Source organism: Salvelinus alpinus, chromosome 11 (genome assembly GCF_045679555.1).
Source record: "Salvelinus alpinus chromosome 11, SLU_Salpinus.1, whole genome shotgun sequence".
Taxonomy (NCBI): domain Eukaryota; kingdom Metazoa; phylum Chordata; class Actinopteri; order Salmoniformes; family Salmonidae; genus Salvelinus; species Salvelinus alpinus.
In genome coordinates this window covers 48,444,590-48,469,845 of record NC_092096.1, presented here as the reverse complement: position 1 = coordinate 48,469,845, position 25,256 = coordinate 48,444,590, and the positions used below count along the sequence as shown (strand labels likewise).

At 44.7% G+C, this 25,256-nt stretch overlaps 1 long non-coding RNA gene across 1 annotated transcript; it reads left to right on the top strand.

Moving 5' to 3' along the window:
- Positions 1 to 11,273: 11,273 nt before the first annotated feature.
- Positions 11,274 to 24,672, top strand: LOC139533424 (uncharacterized). Its single transcript, XR_011666743.1, has 4 exons — positions 11,274 to 11,495; positions 19,035 to 19,108; positions 21,521 to 21,754; positions 23,653 to 24,672. It is a non-coding gene; the product is annotated as an uncharacterized lncRNA (long non-coding RNA).
- Positions 24,673 to 25,256: the final 584 nt, after the last annotated feature.

Below are 25,256 nucleotides of genomic sequence, written 5' to 3'. Positions count from 1 at the left end.
CCATGAGAAACAAGATTCTCTGGTCTGATGAAACCAAGATTGAACTCTTTGGCCTGAATGCCAAGCATCACGTCTGGAAGAAATCTGGCACCATCCTTACGATGAAGCATGGTGGTGGCATCATCATGCTGTGAGGATGATTTTCAGTGGCAGGGACTGGGAGACTAGTCAGGTTTGAGGCAAAGATGAACAGAACAAAGTACAGCGAGATCTTTGATGAAAACCTGTTCCAGAGCAGTCAGGACCTCAGACTGGGGTGAAGGTTCACCTTCCAACAGGACAATGACCCTAAGCACACAGCCAAGACAATGCAGGAGTGGCTTCGGGACAAGTCTCTGAATGTCCTTGAGTTGCCCAGCCAGAGCGCGATCGAACATCTCTGGATAGACCTGAAAATAGCTGTGCATCAACACTCCCTATCCAACCTTTATTTATTTGTTTTTATGTAACCTTTATTTAACTAGGCAAGTCAGTTAAGAATATATTCTTATTCACAATGACGGCCTACCCAGCCAAACCCGGACGACAATGCTGTAGATTGTGCGCCACCCTATGGGACTCCCAATCACGGCCGGTTGTGATACAGCCTGGATTCGAACCAGGGTGTCTCTAGTGATGCCTCTAGCACTGAGATGCAGTGCCTTAGACCACTGCGCCTCTCGGGAGCCCAAGAAAGAACCTGACAGAGCTTGAGAGGCTCTGCAGAGAAGAATGAGAGAAACTCCCCAAATATAGATGTGTAGCGTCATACCCAAGAAGACTCAAGGCTGTAATCACTGCCAAAGGTGCTTCAACAAAGTACTGAGTAAAGGGTCTGAATACTTATGTAAATGTGATATTTCATTTTTGTATATTTTTTGTATTATAAATTAGCAGAAAATAATAAAAACCTGTTTTTGCTCTGTCATTATGGGGTATCGTGTATAGATTGATGAGGGGAAAAAATATTTAATAAATTTTAGAATAAGGCTGTAACGTAACAAAATGTGGAAAAATTTAAGGGGTCTGAATACTTTCCAATTGCACTGTATATGTTTTGACCATGACCGTTTACTATCTAAGGTAACACCAAGTAATTTAGTCTCCTCAAATTGTTCAACAGCCACATTATTCATTATCAGATTCAGCTGAGGTCTAGAGCTTAGGGAATGATTTGTACCAAATACAATGCTCTTAGTTTTAGAGATGACCAGGACCAGTTAATTACTGGCCACCCATTCCAAAACTGACTGCAACTCCTTGTTAAGGGGTTTTAGTGACTTCACTAGCTTTAGATGTTGACATGTATATGGTTGAATCCTCAGCATACATGGACACACAGGCTTTGTTTAATGCCAGTGGCAGATTATGGTAAAAATAGAAAAGAGTAGAGGGCATAGACAGCTGCCCTGTGGCACACCACACCCTACATGTTTGACAATAGAGAAGCTTCCATTAAATAAAAAGTTATATTAGATAGATAGCTCTAAATCCATGATATGGCAGAGGTTGAAAAGCTGTAAAATATATGTTTTCTCAACAACAGATTATGGTCAATAATATCTAACAGTACAGCTCCCACAATCTTTTTATTATCTATTTCTTTCAACCAATAATCAGTCATTTGTGTCTGTGCAGTACATGTTGAGTGCCCTTCTCTAAAAGCATGCTGAAAGTCTGTTGACAGTTTGTTTACAGAGAAATAGCATTCTATTTGGTCAAACACCATTTTTAATGGTAATGGTAGGTTGATTAATAACCTGAACCAGATTATAGGCACTGGTCACAGTGAGAAGCTTCCTCTTGAGCAGACAGCTTGAAGGAAACCAGTCAATATTCAGGTCCCCAAGAAAGTAGACCTCTCAGTTTACAACACATATACTATCAAGCACTTCACACACGTCGTTGCGATACTGATTGTCAGCACTTGATGGCCTATAGCAACACCCCAAAAAAATTCTTTAAATGAGGCAGGTGAACTGCAACCATAGCACTTCAATAACACTTGACATGAGATCTTCTCTTAGCATTACAGGGATATGGCTCTGAATATACAACACATAGCAAGACCTCCCCCATAAGCATTTCTGTCTCTTCTATAGATGTTATATCCTTGTATTGCTACTACTGTATCATCAAAGGAATTATCTACGTGAGTCTCATAAATGTCTAATATTGTATCTGAATGTTATCGGATGTTAGCTAAGTTATTGATTTCATTAACCTTATTTCTAAGGCTACATATATCAATATGGGCAATTTTCAGCCCTTTCCTGGGTAGCTTTTCAGAGATGGACATCATATGGAAAAGATCAAACAAAGCAAGAGACAACAAAAACATTCAGCAGTCCATTAATCAGTTGGTGTGTGTGTGTGTGTGTGTGTGTGTGTGTGTGTGTGTGTGTGTGTGTGTGTGTGTGTGTGTGTGTGTGTGTGTGTGTGTGTGCGCTGCGGGGTTGAAGCAACAAACCCATAGGCGTGGCTCTCTCATTCTTTCCAGGCTTTTGGAAGTGAGGATGGACAATGACCCTCTCACAGCGGATTTAAGCAATATCCCTATGCACTCTGGCAGCTTTCATGGCCAGGATAAGTTATTTTTTCTTCTGGCACACAGCTTCTGGATAGGTATGATCGTCGGTTCCAGGCACGCTGGATTCAGTATCTCAGAAACGTCCAGCCTCCTGGGCTTTTCACGCACAACAGTGTCTAGGGTTTACCGAGAATGGTGCGACAAACAAAAAACATCCAGTCAGCGGCAGTCCGGTGGGCGAAAACAGCTTGTTGATGAGAGAAGTCGAAGGAGAATGGCATGAATCATGCAAGCTAACATGCGGGTTCACAAACAGGCAAATAACGGCACAGTACAACAGTGGTGTGCAGAACGGCACCTCAGAACGCATAACTTGTCTGCCCTTGTCTCGGATGGGCTATTGCAGCAGACGACCACACCGGGGCTCCACTCCTATCAGCTAAAAACAAGAAGAAGCGGTTCCAGTGGGCACGCGATCACCAACACTGGACAATTGAGGAGTGGAAAAACATGACCTAGTCCGACGAATCCCTGTTCCTATTGCATCATGCTGATGGTAGAGTCAGGATTTGGTGTCCATGGCCCCATCCTTCCTGGTGTCAACGGTACAGACTGGTGGCGGTGGTGTAATGGTTTGGGGAATGTTTTCCTGACATACGTTAGGTCCCTTGAATCCAACTGAACAACGTTTCCATGCCCCAAATAATTCAGGCTGCTCTGGAGGGAAAGGGGGGTCAGACCCGGTACTAGATGGGTGTACCTAATAAATTGTCCACTGAGTGTAGTTGTGTAATTATGTACGCGCTTGTGTTAGTGTGTGTGTGTGTGTGTGTGTGTGTGAATGTGTGGTACAGATCAAGTGCAGTGACTTTTGTTGTGTATTGTAAGGGTTCTTTATTGTCACATGACTAACACATATTTGTATTCTGTTATGTTTGTGTCGGTTTGTGTGTGTGTGTGTTTGTCAGTACGAGTATGCTTAGCATGTAAATTGGTCACTGAGTGTTCACTAATTATCTAGGTAATAACGAGTCGGTCCCCTTGTGTCTCTTTGTATATGTATAATCATGTGTGTGTGTGGTCTGACATCTCTTTAGGTATTAATATATGCTCCAGTTGGGCTGAGGGATTTACATTGCTAATTACGTAGTCACTCTCCTGCTGTGCCGAGTCCTCCCTCTGCTTTCCCTATTTCTTTATTTCATTCTCTCACCCTCTCTCTCTCTCTCCGTCTGCTATTTTTCTCATTGTTTGTCTCTCTTTCTATACTCTTCCCTCCCTCCCTCTCTCTCTACTTTCTCTTTCTCTCTTCCTCTGTCTGCTTCTTTCTGGTTTCTCTCTCCTGCTTTTATCCTCTATCTTTCTCTCACTTTCTCTCTCTTTACTTTGCCAATTACAAACTCACTGCTGCTGTGCTAGATCCTCCTTTTTCTCTTCCACTCTCCCACTTCAACTTACCCTGCCTCTTTCCCCTCTCTGTACCTCTCACTCACACTCCCCGTCTCCCCCTCTCTCCCCCCTTTCTCGCCTTCCACTCAATTCAATTAAAATTAATTCAAAAGGCTTATATTGGCATGGGGAACATGTTTACATTGCCAAAGCAAGCGGAATAGATAATAAACAGAAGTGAAATGAACAATCAAAAATGAATACTCATAATCTATACCCTCACAACTGTAGAGGTGTGAAAATAACCACAGCTCCACTAATATAATTAATTGGGATACATGTTTCCAATGATTCTACAACACACACACACACAGTGACAGCACACGGATGAGTCATGTTGCATTCAATAGTACGATTAACAAAACAAATCTGCAAATCCAAGGATGGATGTACATAATACCACACATCGTTCAATCATAAATAAATGTTGCTGACTCATTTTCTGATTGCTTTGGCATTATTCTACTTTGTCTGCATCCAAGATGGCACCCTGTTCCCTTTTTTTACAAGATGGCACCCTGTTCCCTTTTTTTACAAGATGGCACCCTGTTCCCTTTTTTTACAAGATGGCACCCTGTTCCCTTTTTTACAAGATGGCACCCTGTTCCCTTTTTTTACAAGATGGCACCCTGTTCCCTTTTTTTACAAGATGGCACCCTGTTCCCATTACTTTTGACCAGGGCCCATAGGGCCAATGAGGAGCCACAAGAATCAACGGCGCACCCTCCAGGCGCACCCTCTCCAACGGCTGAATCAACTCCACAGGAGAAATGTGTAAAGGAGGGTCTGAGGCCACTGGAGTGCCAGTATGTCCATTCACAACGGAGCACTCAGGTCCCTCTTTGAGAAAAACAGACGATAATGTGTGTTTTCTCGCTATGCATAAAGATCTATGTCGGCCCTGCGAACATTTGCCATCTCTGGGAGACCACCCAGGGGTGTAGCCTTCATTCATGGGAGAGAGGGCCCCCCTGGATAGATGATCTGCACCGGAGTTGATGCAATTGGGGACGTGGGACCCCGAAGAAAGAGCATGTGCGCACTGCTCCCCAGCAATGGGGAGCGAGCCAAGGTTAGGAGGGTCTGAGCGTCAGATACACCGTTAGGAGCTCCAGGTAAATGATATGCAGTGCACTCTGCACCACTGTCTCTACCCCCGAATCAAGTTGCCTCTATACCCCCGAATCAAGACTACCTCGAGACCCAGAAATGGAATACGCTGAGATGGAGTTAGACACCTCTTTCTCTAGTTTCCTATGAAGCCTAGAGACTGAATACGGGACAGTATCATGGATGTGTGTAACACTGCTTGCTTCCTCAACTCTGCTGCCACCAGCCAATCGACTGTAATAGCCGGCGGTTCGTGAGCATTCTGAATTGGTAGACTCTGAGGTGCTGTAACGATCGTCTAAGGGAGGAGACCAAAACGCAGCGTGGTAAGTGTTCATTTTAATTTAATAAATAAACTGAACACTGAAACACCAAAAAAAACAACAAAGAGAGTGAACGAAACAAAACAGTCCTGTAAGGTGCAGCAACACAAAACAGAAAACAACTACCCACAAAACACAGGTGGAAAAAAGCTACCTAAGTATGGTTCTCAATCAGAGACAACAATAGACAGCTGCCTCTGATTGAGAACCACACCCGGCCAAACACACAGAAAAAGAAAACAGAACACACAACATAGAATGCCCATCCCAACTCACGCCCTGACCAAACCAAAAATAGAGACATAAAAAGGATCTCTAAGGTCAGGGCGTGACAGTACCCCCCCCCCCAAAAGTGCGGACTCCGGCCGCAAAACCTAAAGCTATAGGGGAGGGTCTGGGTGGGCATCTATCCGCGGTGGCGGCTCTGGCACGGGACGTGGACCCCGCTCCACCTTAGGCTTGGCCCACTTATGTGGCGCCTCTGGAGCGGGGACCCTCGCCGCCGACCCCGGACTGGGGACCCTCGCAGCAGGCCCTGGACAGGAGGGCGACTCTGGCAGCTCCGGACAGGAGGGCGACTCTGGCAGCTCCGGACAGGAGGGCGACTCTGGCAGACTCTGGCAGCTCCGGACAGGAGGGCGACTCTGGCAGCTCCGGACAGGAGGGCGACTCTGGCAGCTCCGGACAGGAGGGCGACTCTGGCAGCTCCGGACTGGGGATCGTCGCTGGAGGCTCCGGACTGGGGATCGTCGCTGGAGGCTCCGGACTGGGGATCGATGCTGGAGGCTCTGGACTGGGTATCAACGCTGGAGGCTCCGGACTGGGGGTCGTCGCTGGAGGCTCCGGACTGGGGATCGTCGCTGGAGGCTCCGGACTGAAGGGCGTCACTGGAGTGGAGAGACACACAGGAGGCTTCGTGCCATGGATCATCACTGGAGGCTTCTTGCCATGGATCATCATTGGAGGCTTCGTGCCATGGATCATCACTGGAGGCTTCTTGCCATGGATCATCACTGGAGGCTTCTTGCCATGGATCATCACTGGAGGCTTCGTGCCATGGATCCTCACTGGAGGCTTCGTGCCATGGATCCTCACTGGAGGCTTCTTACCATGGATCATCACTGGAGGCTTCGTGCCATGGATCATCACTGGAGGCTTCTTACCATGGATCATCACTGGAGGCTTCGTGCCATGGATCATCACTGGAGGCTTCGTGCCATGGATCATCACTGGAGGCTTCGTGCCATGGATCATCACTGGAGTGGAGAGACACACAGGAGGCCTGGCTCTGGGAAAAGGCACAGGACTCACCAGGCTGGGGAGACATGCAGGAGGCCTCTTCCTTGGCCGAGGCACCGGATACACTGGGCCGTGGAGGCGCACTGGCGGTCTCGAGCGCAGAGCTAGCACAACTCGTCCTGGCTGGATACCCCCTGTAGCCCGGCAAGTGTGGGGAGCTGGAACAGGCCGCACTGGGCTGTGCTGGCAAACCGGGGACACCGTGCGTAGGGCTGGTGCAGGATAACCCGGGCCGAGGAGACGCACTGGAGGCCAGATGCGCTGAGCCGGCACCATCCCTCCTGGCTCGATGCCCACTCTAGCCCGGCCGATGCATGGAGCTGCGATGTAGCGCACCGGGCTATGAGTGCGCACTGGGGACACCTTGCGCGTCATCGCATAACACGGTGCCTGCTTGGTCAATCTCTCCCCACGGCAAACACGAGGAGTTGGCTCAGGTCTATGACCTGACTCCGCCAATATTCCCGTGTGCCCCCTCCCCAAAAAATTCTGGGGTTGCCTCTTGTGCACGCCTCCTCGAGCCAACTCCTCGTAGTGTCGCCGCTCCGCCTTAGCTGCCTCCAGCTCCTCTTTAGGACGGCGATACTCTCCCGTCTGTGCCCAGGGTCCCTTGTCGTCCAGGATTTCCTCCCATGTCCAACTCTCCAACAATTGCTGCTCCTTCCTACCACGCTGCTTGGTCCTTTGGTGGTGGGTAGTTCTGTAACGATCGTCTAAGGGAGGAGACCAAAACGCAGCGCTGTAAATGTTCATTTTAATTTAATAAATAAACTGAACACTGAAACACCAAAAAAACAACAAAGAGAGTGAACGAAACAAAACAGTCCTGTAAGGTGCAGCAACACAAAACAGAAAACAACTACCCACCCAACACAGGTGGAAACAAGCTACCTAAGTATGGTTCTCAATCAGAGACAACGATAGACAGCTGCCTCTGATTGAGAACCACACCCGGCCAAACACACAGAAAAAGAAAACATAGAACACACAACATAGAATGCCCACCCCAACTCACGCCCTGACCAAACCAAAAATAGAGACATAAAAAGGATCTCTAAGGTCAGGGCGTAACAGGTGCTTGGTGAGAGCAGGTAGGTTTAGAATGGGACGCAAAATCCCGTCCCCTTTCGGAACCAAGAAATACTGGCTATGTCATCCATCCTGGATCTTCGACATACGAACTGACATTTCCTCCTTCAAAACAGGCGCCGAGGCCTTGGGAACAGTCGACATGATGATGCTGCTGAAGCATGGGGGACACATAACAAATTGTAGCCTGTACCCCGATGTCACTGTTACATGATCCAGGGTGACACCGCCTATGCATACCATTGTGGTCGGAACAGACAGCGAGCCTCCTGTGAAGTGTCATCTGAAAGGGCGGGATGCCAACTTGTGGACTGGGAGAGATTGGTTATCTTTCCATTTCCACCACTCTTGACAACCGTGTGTCTGAATGTGGGGAAGGTATACTTTCAATGAACTCACATGTGGGAGACACAACACTTTTCGACACTTGTGAACACTGTGAACCTAGGGGTTGAAACAATGGGTTTATGTGGCAAGTTTTGCCTGAAGCCCGGCCCCACTCTCGGTACAAGGGCTCCGGCAATCAGTGACGTACCCCGATTGGCAGTGCCACTTGGCGGTACTGTTGTCACCACAAGCCTTACTCAGATTTGGCAGTAAGATACGTCCAGGTAACCGGCAGGACCGCCCGCATAAAAAAATAGACCCAGGGGGAAAAAACGTTATCATGTAGGTTATCATACCCACCAGTCATAGGTACTGGCCACAAAGCACCTTAGTATCTAGCTGGAAATGGGACAGACAGCTCTGAAAAACAGACCCCTTCTGTGTTAACAGTCGAGCGACTTGTAATTGTAATCTAATTCCCAGGCATGAAAAGCGTGGAGCTGGAGAGCGACAGCTCATTTCGGGGTTCATACGAACCACAGAAAGTGTGTGTGGGATAATAGCATGGTTGTCTCCAATCCTGCTTGTTCCCTTGACTCTGCGACCAACAACCAATCGCCTATAGAGTCCATAACCTGTATCACTAGGCACCTCATAGGGACTAGTGAGCTACAGGCAGGAATCAGTAATGCATCCAAGTAACGAGCCACCTATGGGGACAGGGTGCCTCCTTGTGGACAGAGAGCGAGTTGCTTGTCTTATTACTCTCACCCTGGGGAGAAATACACCTTGAACCCTGTGAGCACCATGGAACTCGGGGTAACAGAGGGGGCATCAAACATGGATAAACTTCCAACATACCTTATGCTTCTTTGAGACTGTATTTCCTGAATGAAGCCTGGACCTCCATGGGCACTGGGGACTACGACGATGGCTGATATAGTACCCCGTTCGGCTGTAACCAAACATGGGGGTAATGTTGTCACAATAATGTTTTTAGGGAGGGGAGCACTGGTGGCTCAGACCTCCTCACTCCAGGGGTTACCTAAGTGCTCGGGGGCTGCTCCCTCATCGAAGGTGCATGCAAGACCCTCCTCACGCAAGATGCTCCTTCCTCCACTCCCTCCAACTCCAGGAATTTAAAATAGGAATGGGTTGCCATAACTCCGGGTTGAAAGCTAGTAAGCTTCATTCACCAGAAGTTATTACTGTATGCTAGCCAATGTTAGCCATGAGGCTATTAGTCTAAGTTAGTAGCCAGCTACCTGGCATTTGCCCAGGGGCTAGTAGCCAAAACTGAGCTAGCACAAAGCTAGCCGAAGAAGCAGCGTGGGTGGCGTCTTCCTTTGTTCTTGAAAATCTCTTTGACCACAGCACCAGTGAGTCAGTTTAGAATAACCAAGTGACTGAACAAGAGAGCTACACAAGCAATTCCACCGTGGGGAGGCAGGAATAGTTAGTAGCAGCAGCTGGCTCGCATTGGTGAGTTATCTAACCTGGTTAGCACGCTATGCAGTGCTTCTTTAGCTAGCCTGGTCTCGAAAGTCTACGTAGGACCATCTCACAGAGGTGGGACTAGACCCTTCATGGACAAAGTCTGGGAAGAGAGGCAAGTGGTGCCTGACCCAGGCAGCCGGGAGTACCCACCGAACTTGGCCACCCTCTACCTTCGAGTAGCCTCCTGTAATGGCAACAGAGCCATAGGAGCCGGGTTGAGCGAGGACAGCTATAGCATGTACCACGCCCAGCGGCCCAGGCACACAAGACATTTGCTCCGACCAAAGACCCAATCCATCCCGCGTCCTGCAACTGAAGACTCAGCCGAGGTACTGACATCTGGGGGAGGAAGTCCCTATCGGAAACACGAAGCTTCCTCAAGAATGCTACACGATTGCCAAGATAACCTGTGTGCAGCCGTGGACTAGAGGAACAGTGCCAGCCGAGGGCAAGCCACTGTTACTGACACCGTTCCCTAGTCCCGCACAAGAACTGATTCAAGCGAGGGCAGCCAGAGCATGACCCAAGCTGAGACATACTAGACAACAGACGTGAGTATCTTTTGGGAGCGACCCAAACCCAACTTGCTACCCCTTGTCGTTTTAATCACATTTGTATAGCCAAGCCAAACAATCCAAAGAATAACTGATTGGTTTGTGGTTAGGAAACTAGGAAAACAAATACAAACTCGTCCAAAGGGGGGGGAACACGTCCAAAGGGGGAGCATGCTCGACCACAAAGGGTCAGTTTAGTTGGCACAAAGTCAGGCAGTCTCGTGTTCCAAAACGTTTGTTTTTAGTAGTGTGAATCGTTCCTGCTCAGCTCGAAGTGAAGAGCAGAAGAATTGATGGAACGAATCCAAGCTTCAGCGTTATCACCTGTGGAAGTGGGGGCTTCCAGCGAGGCACGGTTTTCATTGGTCTTGTCAGGCGTGAGCATAGTTATTCAGTGGACGTCGCGAGAGCACCAACTCCCCATAGTGATGTTCTACTGAAAGGGAACCGATCAGATTTTTCAAATGTTTTCTTTCTGTATAAGTTATGCATGTTCCTTGTAAGTTGAACTTCTGCAGCCCTCTGTTGTTGCAGTCAGGGGGGCATCTATTAAAGTGCAATTGAATTCATACCAGAGTTTTTCTTTCTGGCATGCGCGTTGAATAAGTTAAAGGGCAGGAGGCTCTGTTTCCTTGTAAATTTAACTTTGAATAGATGCTCCCGTGTTGTGAACAGGCGTGGAGTGGACACACAATATTAGACTACAAATGGCTGATACACATGTATGTAAATATAGGCTATCAGTAGGGGAGAATCAAAATGAAGTGTGTACAAAGTGTACAACGTGTGTAGCCTATAAAATTAATGAACTGTGTACACAGCTAAAATGTGCTACAGCTAACATGAATGTGGATCTTAAGTCTTATTGAGACAAAACAAAAAGTATTTTAGGACCTTGAGGAGGAGGTGAGAAAACCCATGCATCAGCCCACCTGCAGGCAAAAGCATAGGGCACTTAAACCCGCCCCGAGGCTGTATGGCATAATCCAATACTTGTGTTATATTACTAGTCATTTGTATTCAATTATTCACACCCATATCTCTCCTCCTCCTTGCCTTTCCTTGCCTGTGAAGCGCAGCTGTGCTGTTGGTAAATACAACAAAATGCTCTGGCGGATAACGCGGGCGGGTAGAAGATTGTGAGGGCTTGATGTGGTAGGCTATAGCACTTGGAGGGCAGATTTCTTGTAGATTTTTCACATAGCAAAAAAGAGGACTAATTGGACCAATTTACATGACTAGGCTACCTTGATTCTAGAAACGAGGTGGAAAGTGGAATTGATGTGACAGCAGAAGAGACAGTGGAAAAGATACCAAAAACTGATTATTTTTACTGTTGTGAGTATTTTAATATACACATTTTGCTTTTGATACTGTATGTCTATTGGTCTGACTGTCTCAGTCTGTCTATTTATAATCTTTGATTTCCAACAATATTTATAAGTATGTCCTTTTTTATATTGATCGAGTCATCTGCATAGCTATAAATACATCTACATACCTTTTCATATTAATATTTTGTGTATGAAAAATGATTGATCTCTTCAGATGTAATTGGTCAATTTTCAATAATATATCAAAAAGAAAGGAGGACCAAGGCATTCTTCATATAATTAATTAAAATGCCTTTATTTGTATGGCATGTTCAATAGAAACATAATTTTAAAAATCCAATGCGTTTCGGCTGCATGGCCTTCGTTAGGGAGTACAAAGAAATTATAATACAATATCCTCTTTTGAACAGCTTTTTCCAAAAAGCCCTAATTAGAAGAGGGAGTGGTTACAAAATTGATTGGACAACACCTAATAAGCAATACTATACACATTAAAAAGTGAAATACCGTAGATATGTTAGCCACATTTTTTACTCCAAGCTAAAAGCATCAGAACGCCTAGAAAGATAGTTCTAACCTTAAATAAGACTGGGCAAAGTGCCAAGAAAAGGAAAGCAATCTATTCCATAGTACACTAGAACACAGCAAACATGGACAACAACAGTCTAAACATAGCTGAGGGCAATAGAGCAAAATGTCCACTAGATGACAGCAAATGGACCTATCACAACCCTACAGAAAAGGTCAGAAATCCATATCTTCATTTAAACCAGGGTACTTAGTGGCCTGTAGTTTGTAAATCCAAAAACTTTCCCTTTGGTTTAGCCGTTTAAGACGGTCCCCTTTTCTAATTGAGGCCGGAACATGATCAATACCCATAGCTTGTAGGGAGGCAGGGTTGCCATTGTGTAAGGACTTTTAGTGCCTTGCCATGGGGTAGTCTTCATTGCCTACCCATATGGCATACTTGTGTTCCGCTAAGCGGTCTTGAAAGTGTCTCTTTGTCCGTCCATTGTAGAACACCTTGCACTGTGGACATTCCAATCTGTAGATGACATGAGTGGTTTTGCAGTTAATGAAATGCTTGACGTGATACTCCATTTTAGAAGCTGTGTCAACAAAATACTTTTCTGTGCAATATTTCTGCAATGGTTGCACTTATAAGAGCCCATGGGTTTGTGGTCAAGCCAAGTTTTTTGAGAGTCACCAGGAAGATAGCTGTGGACTAATTTGTCATTCAGGGTAGGACATCTTTTAAAGCTTATGACTAGTGGCTCAGGGAAGACTTGGCGTAGTAGCGTATCGCTTTAGATGATTCTCCAATTATTTTAAATTATTATTTTTAATGTTCTCTGCTTCAGTGCTGTATTTTGTAACAAAGTACACTCTCTCTGATGTATCACGAGGCACTCCCCTTTGCAACAAGTTCTCTCTGTCAAGTCGTCCGGCCCTTATACCTGCATCTTTCAGGACCTGAGCGCTATAGCCCCGATTCAAGAAGCGATTCTCCAATTCAGCAGATGACACTGTAGTCTGTTTCCTTATCGCAAATTCTGCAAATTCTTTGGAACTGGTCATATGGAATGTTCTCATTTAGCCTTTTGGGGTGAAAGCGGTCTGCCCTCAGAATGGTATTCCCATCTGTAGGCTTCCTAAAGATTGATGTGTGCAAACTACCTTTGTCATTTTTACTGATGTCAAGGTCCAAAAAATGAATGTTATCCTTGCTGTACTCCATAGTTAGTTTGATGTTAGGGTTAATGCTGTTAAGGTATTGGTGGAAGGAAATAAGGTAATCTTCTGAGCCGGACCAGAACAGGCAAACATCATCAATATAGCGTCCCCACCATATAATCCGGTCAAAGAACTGGTTATGAGAAGGATCCAAAATGAAATCCTTTTCCCATTTACCCATGTACAAACCAGCGTAGGAAGGGTTGTAGCAAGCTCCCATGGCACATCCTTTGACTTGTTAAAAAATACGGTCCTGAAAGACAAAGATGTTATTATTAAGAGTCCATTCAGTCAGTGAGACAATTAATTCTGTAGGAGGCATCTCAGTCTCAGGTCGGGTACTCAAGAAATGGTGCAGAGCTACCAATCCTTGTTCATGTTCATTGGTGGTGTATAGAGACTCGACATCCATGGTGGCTAAAAAGGAAGCTGTACCTACAGTTGAGGTCATTAAAACTTGTTTTTCAACCACTCCACAAATTTCTTGTTAACAAACTATAGTTTTGGCAAGTTGGTTAGGACATCTGCTTTGTGCATGACACAAGTCATTTTTCCAACAATTGTTTACAGACAGATTATTTCACTTATAATTCACTGTATTATAATTCCAGTGGGTCAGAAGTTTACAAACTAAGTTGACTGTGCCTTTAAACAGATTGGAAAATTTAAAAAAATGATGTCATGGCTTTAGAAGCTTCTGATAGGCTAATTGACATAATTTGAGTCAATTGGAGGTGTACCTGTGGATGTATTTTAATGCCTACCTTCAAACTCAGTGCCTCTGCTTGACATCATGGGAAAATCAAAAGAAATCAGCCAAAACCTCAGAAAAAAAATTGTAGACCTCCACAAGTCTGGTTCATCCTTGGGAGCAATTTCCAAACGCCTGAAGGTACCACGTCCATCTGTACAAACAATAGTACGCAAGGTTAAAAACCATGGGACCACACAGTCGTCATACTGCTCAGGAAGGAGACGCGTTCTGTCTCCTACAGATGAACGTACTTTGTTGCGAAAAGTGCAAATCAATCCCAGAACAACAGCAAAGGACATTGTGAAGATGCTGGAGGAAACAGGTACAAAGTATCCATGTCCACAGTAAAACGAGTCCTATATCGACATAACCTGAAAGGCCGCTCAGCAAGGGAGAAGCCACTGCTCCAAAACCGCCATAAAAAAGCCAGACTACGGTTTTCAACTGCACATGGGGACAAAGATCGTACTTTTTGGAGAAATGTCCTCTGGTCTGATGAAACAAAACTAGAACTGTTTGGCCATAATGACCATCGTTATGTTTGGAGGGTAAAGGGAGGCTTGCAAGGAGGCCTACAAATCCTGACTCAGTTACACCAGCTCTGTCAGGAGGAATGAGCCAAAATTCACCCAACTTATTGTGGGAAGCTTGTGGAATGCTACCCAAAACGTTTGACCCAAGTTAAACAATTGAAAGGCAATGCTACCAAATACTAATTGAGTGTATGTAAACTTCTGACCCACTGGGAATGTGATGAAAGAAATAAAAGCTGAAATAAATCATTCTCTCTACTATTATTCTGACATTTCACATTCTTAAAATAAAGTGGTGATCCTACCTGACCTAAGACAGGGAATTTTTACTCTGATTAAATGTCAGGAATTGTGAAAAACTGAGTTTAAATGTATTTGGCTAAGGTGTATGTAAACTTCCAACTTCAACTGTATATTGTTCAATTCCTTAATTTTGTTCGACACATCTGTGGTATCTTGAAGATAGGCTGGGAGTGACGGCAGAAAAGGCTTAATAAAGTAATCAATGTACTTAGATATTGTAACGGCTGTCGTCTTCCTCCTCGGACGAGGAGAGGCGAGAAGGATCAGAGGACCAATATGCAGCGTGAAATGTAGACATAATGAATTTATTAAAGTAAAGACGAAAAAACACGAAAACACTTTAACAAACTACAAAACAACAAACGACGCAGACCGACCTGAACATAAGAACTTACATATACACGACGAACGCACGAACAGGTACAGACTACAAACAAACCGAAACAGTCCCGTGTGGCGCTACAAACACAGACACAGGAGACAACCACCCACAACAAACAATGTGAAACAACCTACCTTAATATGGTTCTCAATCAGAGGAAACGTAAAACACCTGCCTCTAATTGAGAACCATATCAGGCAACCCATTAACCAACATAGAAACACATAACATAGAATGCCCACCCCAACTCACGCCCTGACCAACTAAACACATACAAAAACAACAGAAATCAGGTCAGGAACGTGACAGATATGGGTTCTGTCAGACTTTCATTACCACTAACGACTGGTCTGCCTGGGGGGTTTTCAAGATTCTTGTGGACTTTTGGAAGAAGATTGGTAGAATTCATCATTGTCTAATTGACGGTAGGCTTCTGTCACATATTTGTCTTTACTCCACACTACTGTAGCGCGACCTTTGTCTGCTTTTTTAACCACAATCGGTCAATTTTTGGACAATGAATGAACTGCATCCCTCTCTGTCTTAGAAAGATTATGTTGTGTTAGGTTAGAGTCAATTTTACCCTTAAACAGATTCTCCACATCAAAATTCACCTTCTTTGCAAATGTATTTAGTGTGGCATTCTGGACGACGGGACAAAAGGTGGACTTAGGCTTAAAAGGTGTTTTTGAGGGAACAGAAACTGCCTGACCTGAGACACTGGCGTCTGTAGTTGGAGAGATGTTTTGCTTGTACAAGGCCTTCAGATTAGAAGGCCTTGTAGAGGCAGATAGAGGTAGGTAGATTCCTGTAGAAACGAAATAGGTCAATCTTTGTATTGAATTCATTAGTTGAGTATGTGGGGGCAAAGGACAGTCCTTTAGACAAGACCCTTACACAATCATCAGAAAGGGGTTCTCCAGAAATGTTGATCACAGCCTTGTTCTGGTCCTGCTCCGTGTGGTTGGATAGTCTTGATTTCTTCCTCCCCCTCCGTGTTGGCCTCTTCCGCGTCCTCTCCCTCTTGTTGAGGAACCTGCGTGACTCCTCTTCCTGGTATAAAAAAACTTGGGTGGAGCTGGTCTCTGAGTGTCTGGGGTGATCCTCATCGTCACTGCTCGTAAAGTTGAAATAAACTGACCTAGGCTTCCTCCTCTGCAGATGTGATTCTGAATTCTTGCAGGTTGGTTTTCTCCAGGCAAAGACCTTGCCATCTCTGTAGTCTACTTAATCTCTTCAACATTTTCTTAACTTGTCTTGCTTCATTGTCAGAGTGAATGTGTCTACTTTCTCTTTCCAGATCTCATCACATTGTGATGAGTGATGAACTCTCTCCTCTGCTCTCATCCTTCTAGACCTATCGGCTGCCTTTGATACTGTGAACCATCAGATCCTCCTCTCCACCCTCTCCGAGCTGGGCATCTCCGGCGCGGCCCACGCTTGGATTGCGTCCTACCTGACAGGTCGCTCCTACCAGGTGGCATGGCGAGAATCTGTCTCCGCACCACGTGCTCTCACCACTGGTGTCCCCCAGGGCTCTGTTCTAGGCCCTCTCCTATTCTCGCTATACACCAAGTCACTTGGCTCTGTCATATCCTCACATGGTCTCTCCTATCATTGCTATGCAGACGACACACAATTAATCTTCTCCTTTCCCCCCTCTGATAACCAGGTGGTGAATCGCATCTCTGCATGTCTGGCAGACATATCAGTGTGGATGACGGATCACCACCTCAAGCTGAACCTCGGCAAGACGGAGCTGCTCTTCCTCCCGGGGAAGGACTGCCCGTTCCATGATCTCACCATCACGGTTGACAACTCCATTGTGTCCTCCTCCCAGAGTGCTAAGAACCTTGGCGTGATCCTGGACAACACCCTGTCGTTCTCAACTAACATCAAGGCGGTGACCCGTTCCTGTAGGTTCATGCTCTACAACATTCGCAGAGTACGACCCTGCCTCACGCAGGAAGCGGCGCAGGTCCTAATCCAGGCACTTGTCATCTCCCGTCTGGATTACTGCAACTCGCTGTTGGCTGGGCTCCCTGCCTGTGCCATTAAACCCCTACAACCCATCCAGAACGCCGCAGCCCGTCTGGTGTTCAACTTTCCCAAGTTCTCTCACGTCACCCCGCTCCTCCGCTCTCTCCACTGGCTTCCAGTTGAAGCTCGCATCCGCTACAAGACCATGGTGCTTGCCTACGGAGCTGTGAGGGGAACGGCACCTCCGTACCTTCAGGCTCTGATCAGGCCCTACACCCAAACAAGGGCACTGCGTTCATCCACCTCTGGCCTGCTCGCCTCCCTACCTCTGAGGAAGTACAGTTCCCGCTCAGCCCGGTCAAAACTGTTCGCTGCTCTGGCACCCCAATGGTGGAACAAACTCCCTCACGACGCCAGGTCAGCGGAGTCAATCACCACCTTCCGGAGACACCTGAAACCCCACCTCTTTAAGGAATACCTAGGATAGGATAAAGTAATCCTTCTAACCCCCCCCCCCCCCTTAAAAGAGTTAGATGCACTATTGTAAAGTGGTTGTTCCACTGGATATCATAAGGTGAATGCACCAATTTGTAAGTCGCTCTGGATAAGAGCGTCTGCTAAATGACTTAAATGTAATGTAAATGTAATTGTGCTTTGTTAGAATTGTCACTGTGTTCTGTGATTTTCCTTTTTACTTCAATTTCTATTTGGACTACTTGTCTGTCCTTTTTGATTCTTCTATTAGATGAAGGAAAAAGGAAACCGCACACTGCTCTTGATAGTATCACTGATCTTTAATAAGCTTACGTATCGGGCCTCGCGGCCTTCGTCAGAGCTTTGACGAAGGCCGTGAGGCCGATACGTAAGCTTTTTAAAGATCAGTGATTCTATCGAGAGCAGTGTGCGGTTTCCTTTTTCCTTCATCTTGTTCAACTGTTACCATGCACCTGCAAAAAAGATTGCTCAGATGTGCGAGTGCCTTTTGAATTTTTAATTATTCTATTAGAAGTACCATTAGGTCAAAGGACACTTGTTGAGAATAGCCTTACACGATGGCAACCCTGCCTCCCTACAAGCTATGGGTATGTTCCGGCCTCAATTAGAAAAGGGGACCGTCTTAAACGGCTAAACCAAAGGGAAAGTTTTTGGATTTACAAACTACAGGCCACTAAGTACCCTGGTTTAAATGAAGATATGGATTTCTGACCTTTTCTGTAGGGTCGTGATAGGTCCATTTGCTGTCATCTAGTGGACATTTTGCTCTATTGCCCTCAGCTATGTTTAGACTGTTGTTGTCCATGTTTGCTGTGTTCTAGTGTACTGTGGAATAGATTGCTTTCCTTTTCTTGGCACTTTGCCCAGTCTTATTTAAGGTTAGAACTATCTTTCTAGGCATTCTGATGCTTTTAGCTTGGAGTAAAAAATGTGGCTAACATATCTACGGTATTTCACTTTTTAATGTGTATAGTATTGCTTATTAGGTGTTGTCCAATCAATTTTGTAACCACTGCCTCTTCTAATTAGGGCTGATTGGAAAAAGTTGTTCAAAAGAGGACATTGTATTATAATTAATTTGTACTCCCTGACGAAGGCCATGCAACCGAAACGCATTGGATTTTTGAAACTTTGTTTCTATTGAACATGCTGTACAAATAAAAGCATTTTAATTAATTACATTAAGGGTGCCTTGGTCCTCCTTTCTTTTTGATAACCAATTTACCCCTTTTACCAAAGAGCACCTTCTGTCTACCAAAATCTACTATTGTATACCTTAGCAGCGCTTCCGTTCCTCCTTTTTTTTGTTCTATGTTAATAATATGTTTATATATCTGTAAGATAATGTTTATATCTGCATAGATAAAAGTATTTCTCCAAGATGTTGTCTAAGGGGGTGAGGTTGATGCTGATGATGATTCTGCCATTTAATACAGGTGAGTCTGTGCATCTCTTATAACTTTAGTGCCAGTCTGTTTGTGCCAAATGTCAGTGCCATCTCATATAGCCTGAGTGCCAGTCTGTTTGCTATCATGCCATCTCATATAGCCTGAGTGCCAGTCTGTTTGTGCTATCATGCCATCTCATATAGCCAGAGTGCCAGTCTGGTTGTGCTATAATGCAAACCCCTTGTCACTCATTGTCATGTCGAACATGTTTGACTCAAAGGAAAAATCCACAAAAGAAACTATATATACAGTGGGGAGAACAAGTATTTGATACACTGCCGATTTTGCAGGTTTTCCTACTTACAAAGCATGTAGAGGTCTGTCATTTTTATCATAGGTACACTTCAACTGTGAGAGACGGAATCTAAAACAAAAATCCAGAAAATCACATTGTATGATTTTTAAGTAATTAATTTGCATTTTATTGCATGACATAAGTATTTGATCACCTACCAACCAGTAAGAATTCCGGCTCTCACAGACCTGTTAGTTTTTCTTTAAGAAGCCCTCCTGTTCTCCACTCATTACCTGTATTAACTGCACCTGTTTGAACTCGTTACCTGTATAAAAGACACCTGTCCACACACTCAATCAAACAGACTCCAACCTCTCCACAATGGCCAAGACCAGAGAGCTGTGTAAGGACATCAGGGATAAATTGTAGACCTGTACAAGGCTGGGATGGGCTACAGGACAATAGCCAAGCAGCTTGGTGAGAAGGCAACAACTGTTGGCACAATTATTAGAAAATGGAAGAAGTTCAAGATGACGGTCAATCACCCTCGGTCTGGGGCTCCATGCAAGATCTCACCTCGTGGGGCATCAATGATCATGAGGAAGGTGAGTTATCAGCCCAGAACTACACGGCAGGACCTGGTCAATGACCTGAAGAGAGCTGGGACCACAGTCTCAAAGAAAACCATTAGTAACACACTACGCCGTCATGGATTAAAATCCTGCAGCACACGCAAGGTCCCCCTGCTCAAGCCAGCGCATGTCCAGGCCCGTCTGAAGTTTGCCAATGACCATCTGGATGATCCAGAGGAGGAATGGGAGAAGGTCATGTGGTCTGATGAGACAAAAATAGAGCTTTTTGGTCTAAACTCCACTCGCCGTGTTTGGAGGAAGAAGAAGGATGAGTACAACCCCAAGAACACCATTCCAACCGTGAAGCATGGAGGTGGAAACATCATTCTTTGGGGATGCTTTTCTGCAAAGGGGACAGGACGACTGCACCGTATTGAGGGGAGGATGGATGGGGCCATGTATCGCGAGATCTTGACCAACAACCTCCTTCCCTCAGTAAGAGCATTGAAGATGGGTCGTGGCTGGGTCTTCCAGCATGACAACGACCCGAAACACACAGCCAGGGCAACTAAGGAGTGGCTCCGTAAGAAGCATCTCAAGGTCCTGGAGTGGCCTAGCCAGTCTCCAGACCTGAACCCAATAGAAAATCTTTGGAGGGAGCCGAAAGTCCGTATTGCCCAGCGACAGCCCCGAAACCTGAAGGATCTGGAGAAGGTCTGTATGGAGGAGTGGGCCAAAATCCCTGCTGCAGTGTGTGCAAACCTGGTCAAGAACTACAGGAAACGTATGATCTCTGTAATTGCAAACTAAGGTTTCTGTACCAAATATTCAGTTCTGCTTTTCTGATGTATCAAATACTTATGTCATGCAATAAAATGCAAATTAATTACTTAAAAATCATACAATGTGATTTTCTGGATTTTTGTTTTAGATTCCTTCTCTCACAGTTGAAGTGTACCTATGATAAAAATTACAGACCTCTACATGCTTTGTAAGTAGGAAAACCTGCAAAATTGTCAGTGTATCAAATACTTGTTCTCCCCACTGTATATAGGGAAAAGGGTGCCATTTGGTATGTTTTGTTCCTCTGATATACTGCCAGTGGAAACAGTGAGAGCACACACATCTTCTAATTACGCAATGCTAATAGAATTGATCTACTACACTAACCATGAGATAATTGTTAAAATAAGAATGTAGTAGCCCATGTCCCTGCCCAAATTATTTTCTGTGCCTCAATGTCTGTTTTTTATTTGTTACCTCTTGACCACCAACCTCAATTTCACATCCTTTTCTCTCTTGCTCGCTTTTCTACTTATCCCCCCCCTCTCTTTATTGTCCCCTTCCTCTGTTTCTCCACTAACCCCCCACCCCCACCCACAATGTTTTCAATTTCCTAACCTCCTCCCCAAACTTTTATCACTTTATTTTTTATCACCAACACATCGATTTTTTTATTTTCCCTTTCCTCATTTACTTTTTCTACTCCTCTCTCTTGTTCCCATTCTCTCTGTTTCTCTCATTTCACCCCAACCCATTCTCTCTCCCTCTCTCTTCCTTCCATTCCCTCCCTACCCTTTTCTCCTTTCCCAGCACAAAACAATGACCTTCCTCCACCCATCCTCGACATCAACAACGACATCTCACTCCCCCTGACCCAGATGCCGTCTGGGCAACCTGGCCCACCTACCCAGTCTTACCTCAGTCTCCTACTCCTGTGTCTAACCGTGGGACTATCTGGGATCGTCTACCTGTGCGTGCTGCGTTACATCTGTGTAGGCTGCTGCCAGCCCATAGTGGTTGGCCCCGAGTTGGAGGCTTTCTCAGGTGTAGTGTAAATTCATTTGACATTTGGTGCCCCTGCTACTTTGGTGCCCCTGCATATTGAAGTATATGCCTGTTGAGGCTCTCTCCAGTGTTGTGTATATTACATGGACATTGTGACAAGTGGAGTACCGCAGTTCCGCAAGGTCTGAGCAAGTCCACCCCCCCAGCTAATTTCCTGCAATTCTACACATATTGCCATGGGTTAGAGAGTAAATGTGCAGTTTCATATCATGCTATTCTAAACATTTTGTATTTTTAAAGCACATTTTCTGCTATTCTATACATTTTGACTTTGCAGTATTACAGCTCATTTCCTGTTATTCTATAGATTTCTGGCATGGCTTATGACCTGTTCATATGCTATCTGGGGTAGGGGGTGCCGACTAACTAACGAAATTACAGTTAATGAAAATGTACGCTTAATCCAGTATAAACAAATGTATCGAGTCTTTATACAAAATTCACATTCTACAGCACAACGGCAGAGTCATGTCTAAAGTGTAAAACTACTCTAATAACGACTCAATAATCCCTACTTTCTGGTATGTCTGGTATGACAATGTAAACGTACTTTTAATCTGTCTGTCTGCATATTTCAAGACATGGCATATGGGGGTGTAGTGAGATACCCAATGGGCTGGACTATTCTCTTCTCATCACTCATCTTGAAAAAACTTATACTAAAATCATGGAATACAATGAATCCGCCATAATTAACACAATGGAAAAATAGTATTATTTATTATTGAAATACCATGGGCGACCGAGGAAAAACAAATTGATACAGCTTGGGTCTGGGAAGATGAGATGTAGTCACTGTTTGTGTGCGTCTGTAAGTTGTTGTTCGTATATATACGTTTGTATATGGAGTGAAAATGAAAAATAGAACAAAAGTAAAATATTGAAAAAAAATATGTAATAAAAACATTTCGAAAATAGGGAGCCCGGTTTTGCTTCTGTGAACAAATATCATTGTATCAAAACGATGCTCATTGAAAACAAGGGTTTTAAAAGACTGAGATACAAACGTACAGTTTTTTGGTACATCATCCACAACTTCTTTTGTTCTCAGTACATATTGAGGCATAGGCTACGGAGACTCTCCGGTGTAGTGTTGTTAATTAATGCACATTGTGACATTTATCGCCCCTCTTCCGGTCTATCTATTGATAAGTGATGGAGAGTACTTGAGTACACTCTTACAAAAAAAAGGTGCTATCTAGATTTTTGGCTGTCCCCATAGGAGAACCCTTTGAATATCCCCTTTTTGGTACCAGGAAGAAACGTTTTGGGTTCCATGCAGAACACTTAACATGGAACCCAAAAGGGTTCTACCAGAGAACCCAAAATAGTTCCGCTATGGGAACAGCCGAAGAACCCTTTTGGAACCCTTTTTTCTAAGAGTGTAGGCCTATTCATGAGGATGCATGAATGGCTTGATAATCAAGGTTGGCGCTGAAGTTACTATGAACAAAAATATAAACGCAACATGCTACAATTTCAAAGATTTAATGAGATACAGTTCATAAAAGGAAATCCATCAATTGAAATAAATTCATTAGCCTCTAATCTATTGATTTTACATGACTGGGAATACAGATATGCATCTGTTGGTTACAGATACCTTAAAAAGAAACTAGAGGCGTGGATCAGAAAACCAGTCAGTATCTGGTGTGACCACCATTTTCCTCATGCAGCGCGACACATCTCCTTCGCATAGAGTTGATCAGACTGTTGATTGTGGCCTGTGGAATGTTGTCCCACTCCTCTTCAATGGCTGTGCGAAGTTGCTGGATATTGGCGGTGTCATGACTGTCCTGTGAGGATCAGAACGGATCAGAATGGGGAGGGGGGAGCTGCTGAATACCAGTAACCAGGCCTCTCTCTCTCTCCCACAGAGGGGCGCGGTGGAGCTGCTGGATGGTTGACCGTTCACACCCTGTTGTAAATTACAAGAGAGGGAGACTCTTCTTTCTCTTTCTCCTTTGTCCTCAAAAGGTGGATAATGGAACAGTAATTCTAACATAAAGAATGGGGGGAATGGTCAGTGGGGAGATGTAGGAAACTAATGTCATATTGTTATCATATTGTGATGTCATTAAAAGCTGCATGGACAAAATACTGTAACTTGGAAAGGATACCCCTTTATCTGTCAAGTTTTCATCCAATACGTTGTGCATACGATATGAAACACAATGAAAGTGTTTTTGTTAAGATATGAATGTGGTTTTAGGAGTCATAAGAGATAACTTCTATTCATATCCTTTGCACATTAAATAGCCACGCCCCGAGTGAGGTCAGAAGAGCGTGTCAGTGTGATGGAACCGTCCTTTTCGACCAGAGTGCTTAAAAGGACTCCTGTGTGTGTAAAGTGGTCTGAATCCTGAATAATCAACACGAGGTGTAGGCTAGAAGTTCACTTCCCAGACAATCACTGGTATGGCTGTTTAGCTGCCCTAAGTCAGATATCGAGAAAAGCTAATTGAAGTGGGACCATCATACTACGCTGCAAACCATGCCATCCTACTATGAGTTTCAAATCACTGTATGCTCCTAATCTCATCACCGAGGGGAACCGTTGACACGGCTGGCTAACCATCACCATAGGAGCATCGTCCAGAGTGAACAGACGTAAGATGGAAAAGGGGGGATCCCCCTTTTGGACACCAGAGCCTTACAAGCGTGCCACTGAAAGGCCAAACCAACATTCTTCTGAAGGAGGGCTAGTTCCGACAGAGAAACAGTGAACAGCATTAAAACGTAAATACATTCATGATTTCTTATTCCAAACGGGTGGGGGTTCGTGTGAAAATAAAATTATTAATGTGAGACCAGTCCTAGAATGCATTCACGATAAGTGTCCTTTTATATGTATATATAAGTGTATAAGTCACCATATTTTGTCAGTCCACTAGGGACCTTTCGTCTCATGTATTAAGTGTTTGCAGTACCTTGCAAAAGTATTAATTCCCGTTGGCATTTTTCCTATTTTGTTGCATTATAACCTGTAATTTAAATAGATTTTTATTTGGATTTCATGTAATGGACATACACATAATAGTCCAAATTGGTGAAGTGAAGTTTTTTTTAACTAACAGAAAAGTGGTGCATGCGTATGTATTCACCTCCTTTGCTATGAAGCCCCTAAATAAGATCTGGTGCAACCATTTACCTTCAGAAGTCACATAATTAGTCCACCTGTGTGCAATCTATGTGTCACATGATCTGTCACATGATCTCATATATACACCTGTTCTGAAAGGCCCCATAGTCTGCAACACGACTGAAGGGACACCATCAACCATAAACAATTAATGAACATGCACCTGTGAAACGGTCGTTAAGACACTAACAGCTTACAGACGGTAGGCAATTAAGGTCATAGTTCTGAAAACTTAGGACACTAAAGAGGCTTTTCTACTGATTCTGAAAAACACCAGAAGAAAGATGCCCAGGGTCCCTGCTCATCTGTGTGAGTGTGCCTTAGGCATGCTGCAAGGAG